Here is a 6511-nt window from a genome sequence, read left to right as displayed (position 1 = left end):
CTTATTAACCAAAGCCAGTTCCTTGTAGTTTTACGTGGATCAAAGAGCGATCATGTTGCACATAGTCAGGTTAATCCACCTGTGGACAGAGAACAAAACCTCTGCTGTTGTCAGAATCGCCTTGTTCTTAGCTACACATGTGAGGTCGTATCACATTAGCTTGTTCTGCAGATGTCACCATGAGGCTGGAGCTCACCAGTCAGATGAATGCGTGTAAATGCATTGTGCTTTGTGCTACATACAGTACATGATATTGTAAATCAAAACATTGTAGTGTGCAAATGGGCAATTTGTGCTTATTTTTTAAGTCTCATTTAATGATGTTTCAGTCCTTCGTTAAATTTATTTAAGAAATAAAATTTTTTATACCTTATAATGTGAAAAAAATATGCAAAATCACAAGTATATGCTGTTTAAACTAATACCAACATTAGGTCTTAATTTAATTTGAGATTTTAATCTAAAACATTCAGACATTTTGGCACATTGCTGAAAGTAGAATATAGATACAAAGTCGTGAAACCACTGTAAAAGGTGAAGGTCTGTTTATCACTCTAATGAAAGGGTATCACAGTATGGGAAAGTTAGAAACATAAACAAATTGTAGCGCTTAACCACAATGTGCTATTACATGAAAATTCTCCTGCGTTTTTCTCAGTGGGCACCCTCTAACAAACATGTGTTTTTTTCCCCGACGGAATCAAACTTTGATGTTTTTCCCTGTTGTGTTTGGCCTTTGTTGCCGGTGGACAGCCCATCTTTATTCCGTGCTAGCAGGGTAGCGGGGCTTCAGAAGCTTTTCCGACCACTATTTTCATGGTTTAAAGCTTTCATCTCATTTGCTGGTCGAGGAAGTGTCATGCTGCTGTGGAGTGGTGTGTTGTTTTGTTGTGAGGGGCAGCCTCAGCTTGCCTCCCACATCGGGGGGTTAAAGCACCCTGCTTGCTATAGGAAACCAGGCTGGCCTTAATAAGACGAAGTCCAGGCATTGATTTGACAAAATAGTATTTGGAATTAGATGTTGTAGCACAAGCAAAGCTCAGCTGGGGTAAAAACAATTCTCCCATCAGGGGGCGGTCATCCCTTAGGGGACTACTGTACCCCCTGCCTACCTGAGAGGATCAAAGCCATGTCTTAAAAGAAAGGGAGACAAATTTGTCAAATTTCAGGATGAAAAACTAAATCCTCTTATTCAGAAGAGACATGCGTTAGCTTATTAGCTTAACAGGCTAAAGGCTAATTACAATAATTCTTCACCACAGTGGTATTAGAGATAGGTTGGTGTTTTGATGATTTGAACTATAAAAACCGTGCTAGAATATGTAGTATGACAAAAAACAAATGTAATTAAATGTCCCCTTACTGTTTTTTTCCTAGATGTTCCAATCGTAACCCACAGTCTTCATCAGAATTTTAATTAAATTGAATTTTATTTTATTTTATCATTCATTTTTCTTAGATCAAATCTGAGAAGACTGTGAGACATTGTTGGAAGTTAAAGAATAAAAGATAGTAAGTGGACATTGAGTTTAGAATATTTTTTATCATTTCAAAATTTCAACACTCAACTAGAGCCTTATGCTTATGTTTTTATAACATTACTACATAACTAATATTCATCTCCGCTTACCCTGAGGTGTTAATAAAAAAAAAGCTACTTACAAGTAGATGAACTGAGGCCTGCCAAAAACAAACACTTGTGGAAAATAAATAAATAAATAAATAAAAGCAACTGTGAAGTTAATCACTTGTCAAAGGGCTCATTATTATAGGAGAGGGACAGGCCTGACAAGAATCGGACAAAAGCAACACAGCTTTAGTTTCAATGAGCCACTCCGCTGGTGCTGGGGTGACATCAGAGGTCCTCTAAGCTGTCCTTTGTATCCTTTCCTCGTACGCCTCGTCTCTTGGGCCGTCCCCCTTGTTCTCACCAGCAGGTTGTTTTTTCGTCCTCTCATTAAGCCCTGATCCCAAAATTAGAAGTCCTCCAAACACCACATCTGACCGTGCGGTGACCCCTCTGTGTCATGTTAAGGAAAAGACTTGGGCATGTTTTCCTTAAAAATGTGGTTTTGTAAATGGCTTGTCAAACACAGGACATTTTGGAGAAAAAGTAATTGCTGCATACAGGTTATGTTAACACTCATCGTGTTATTTTTTCATTCCAGTTAGTGTTAATGTTCTTGAACTGCACGGAAGTCATAGGGAGGAGGTTAGTGTGGATGGTGGGCGTAAAAAGACCAGGATTTGTGTGCTGTTCTGTGCCTTGCCTCTGGTTAGTTTTAGGCTACTAAAGCACTTTGGTTCAGGTTGAGGATAGGTTGCATTTCTGATTAAATATTTAAAATAAATGTTTAACCCAGACAATGATCTTTCCCTAACTTTTACTAAGTGCTTCAGTTGCCTAAACAGAACCATTAAAAACATTACGTTACATTTCCTCACCACCTTGATAAAAACGTAATCTGGGCATCATTACATTTCTTTCTAATCGTATTTGCTGTTTCAAATAACTAGTATATAAACAAAAAACAGTGACAGGTTTTCAGGTTTGAGACCATTTTAACTATTGTAAAAAATATATACAAACAAAAACTTAGTTTATTTATTGCAAATAACAATATCAAGAACTACATGGTTTATGAGCCAAATGTTTGTGTTTTTGTGATACTTCTTGGTATGTTAATGTTAATCTCAGTAAATTCACAAACTTGAAACCTGACACTTTTCCATAAAACCATTTCAGCCACTCAAGTATCCAATATTTTCAATTCAACAACAAACTAACAAAAAGGGAATCGTGTTCCAGCTTAAATAAAGATGTAACCTGTTTTGTTGTCGGAACACAAAAGCCCTGATACATAGCAGAGATTTGTTTGAAAGGAAACACTGGTGACTGTTAAATGCCTCATGGCTTAATCCTTCCTGTTGGACGCTACAGATTCTCACCAACCTCATACCAACAGTGATTATTCATCTGTGTCACTGATTTTGAAAGCACTAAAACCTTTACTTGTTTCACTTTGCTAGATTTACATGGATAAACTCATACATCAAAAATAAATTATGTACTGAGTTTGACTAAGCAATCCTGTATCTTCATAGACATCATAATGCAATAAAAGTGCCTTTAGTCAACAGTTTATACGCTATATAAACAGTTTAATAACTTCAAATAAGGTGGAGTACTTTCTCACAGTTTCTAAAGCTTCATGAAGAGGATCTTAACCAAAATGTGAAGGATAGCAACGATAAGATGTGTTTGTGATTCAGGGCGTCATGATCAGATAAATTCCCTGAAGCCTGTGAACTTAAGGTTGCAGTTCTTAGAATCTAAAGCCCGCATTGATGTTGGGACTCCAGTTGTACAATTATACAACATCTAAACTGATAAAAGATCCCATTTATCTTGAGTTTTTGTAGATGCGAAAGGAGTAAGATCTTCAAAAAGTTCCCCAAAGATCCACAGAGTCCCCCATTTGTAAATGTTTTTGAACATGGTGCTTTGTTCACACCTGTGGTCAGCACTTTATTTTGTATTTTTCCTTTATCTGAGTTTAATCTGCATGCAGCCAGCATTTTGCAGTCTATAGTTCTGAATAGACTGCAGTGTGTATTGTTATCTGTTTCTCTGTCTCTGTACTTGACTGACTGTGGTTCCCTAGTGGCTTTGAACCATATCCAGGTGTCAGTCCGTGTAGATGCATGTTGCTATGGTTTGGTGCCAACAGTACTAAATCTGAAAGAAACAAGTCTTACTTGAAACCTTAACCTGATGTTATGCCATATAATGAAAAATGCCAGTAATGTCTGGTTAATATCAAGAAGCTTCTAAATAGTTTTTGGAGTTTTGAACACCAAGTAATGATGCATTTTTAATTGTTTTGAAGTTATATGAAGCAGTTATCAGTTTTGCCATAATTACTAACATTTATAATTACAGTGTTCATTTTCCACTGTTTCCTTCCTTTCCAACAATCAACCAATAAATGTCACTTTCTTTTGACAATTCATAAAGAAATGTAACAATAAAGAAATGTAAAGGTAACATATGTATGTTATTTACTGCCAGGAATTTCCGTAGGGGAAATAGTGAATTACTTATTTATTTTAGCTTTAAGATAGTCAAATGTAAATATGCGGATTTTCCAATTTTCCCTGTTAAATCTCTAGGAGTAAGATGTTGTAAATAAAGTGGTTGTGTGTGTGACAATGTGTAGGATAGCTTGGGTCTTTGACAATATAACAGTCCAAAAATACTAGATGAAGCAGTATTCACACATATGTACATACAATTCCCCATTTCTACTAATACTCCCTGCCAATAGCCAAGGTGTAGGGTTATTATTGCAGTTAAGATTCCGAGAAAAAACACTGAGGACATGACCTTAGTGTCCCCAAGGGTATATGAGAATGACTGCATGTACTCCTGCTTCTGCTCCTGTTTTAGTTATTGTACTTGTTTAATGCCTTGATTGATTTCTGACGTCTAGTGCAGGAGTAGAGAACAGCAGCAAGTTTTTTTGGCCACATTTGTTAAAAAATCTCACCTTGAGTTGGTCCATTGACATTAAAGTTAGAAATGAATGGGAGGACTTACTTTTCTTTTTCATTCAATGTCATACCTCCCCATAACATCATTAGAGATGTTCTGGTTTGCATTTTGCTTTTGGAAATGTTCATACACTGTACACTAAGAACACTGTACAATAACAGTTAAAAGTGTATGAGGTGAAATAAAAATAATGTTCTGGCATTTAAACATCTTTATTGTAAGTTGGCATAGTACAAATTAAATATCTTCGGACGTATGTCTCATTGAAACCTCCTGTGGCTTAATTGTTTAATTAAACAAAGAAAGTGTGACATTTGGGTGCCAGCATACATGCTGCTCTCCACCTCCATCTGACTGAATGCTTAGAAAAGCCATGAGAGGTAAAATAAATAACATGAGATAAAAATAAAGAAAGCATTGTGATCTTTCTTTTCAACCGTAACAGATTTATCACGTTTCACTGGTTTCCTTAGCCAGAAATGAACAGAGTTCATGTGAAACACGGAGTCACAGGTATGCTGGGGGAAGAGACAGAAGAGCAGGCTTGGTAGGTATTTCTAAATCTGTGTTACAAGGTTTAAAGCATACCTTGAAATGTTATACTCAGAAAATGTAGTTCACAAATGTTTAATTTTGTGTATAAAAATATTCTAATTACATAATCAGAATTTTCGGTGTTTGATGTTGGATTTAAACCAATAAAACCCATATACTGGAACAATGGTCTCAGCAAAACATGCACACAAACTCACTTCCAAATGCTTCCGCCTCTCTGACGGTTTCGTGTTCCCTCTAATCTCAGCAGCAACTCGCATCTGATCTGTTTGCAGTTACTATCAGAGACAATGTTTAACAATTTCTAAGCTGTTATTGTCTGTAACTGAAAGCCTAGAATATTTTCCCATAACACCCTGGCTGAGATGTACAGCACTGATGTCTCTGCCTGTGCTCTGCGTTCATCTGATAGCACACTCACCTCCTTCTTAACGCTTCACCTCCCCCTTTCCTTGTTTGTCCTTTTTGTTCTCAACGGTCTCCTGCACATTTAGTATAGCTATTGCAATCTGGACATGTTTAGGATGGTTTCACTGTGACCTGGTATTGCAACAGTGAAACAGTAAGCTATCATAGATCTGCGGGAAGTGCCAAGGCTTGAGTAACAACAAACATTTAGCACGTACGAATATCTTTGGAACAGTTTCAGTTTGCAAGTCTTTCTCATTAAAGCTGCTATAATCACTATTTTTATATCAACAGTGACTCAAATTGTTACTTGAAATGTCAAAGCTTTGCCTTTTCACAGAAAATGATCACCCATTTCTGCAGTTCCTTTCACATTTATAGAGCTTTTTAGTGTCTTTTAGCTTATTGTTTTGGTTTTCCAGCCCCCAATGTAACTCATTTGGTTCAGTCTCAAGGCTCTCATCAGTGCTTTCCAACTGCTGTTTTTTTACTTAAAAAAAGCTCTAATAAACACCCAATACGCAGCAGAAAAAGTTAGCAACAAGTGCATATCATAGTGAAGTATTTACTTGCTAAAGATCAAGATATTTTGCTCAGGAGTTCCAAGCAGAGTGAATATTGGTCTTACATTTATTGTGTGGTCAGAAAAACATTTCCAAATGAACTCTAATGTAAGCCTGGATCTGTTGGATCCCTAAACACATAGCTATCATTGAATTTCATCCTTGCTGCCATTTTCTAACTTTCCAAAGAGCTAACATGAGATTTGGTGTACTGAGAAGATTTTACAGCCTCCTCATCTGATCCTAAAGATGTCTGAAGACCCTTACAGCTGGAGGAAATCTTTTCAGCAAACATAAATAAACCAGAATCCTTTGCCATTAGGTTGACAACAGATCCTTTCACTCGAGACCCTGTAAACAACGCTTTGGAGGTCTGATTGTTTGCTTATTTGTAAATGAGAATGAGAAGGAGAATCACCTTTTCCTTGGG

This window comes from Dicentrarchus labrax, unplaced genomic scaffold, assembly GCF_905237075.1.
Source record: "Dicentrarchus labrax unplaced genomic scaffold, dlabrax2021, whole genome shotgun sequence".
In the NCBI taxonomy this organism is placed as follows: Eukaryota; Metazoa; Chordata; class Actinopteri; family Moronidae; genus Dicentrarchus; species Dicentrarchus labrax.
This window is presented reverse-complemented; position numbering follows the sequence as displayed.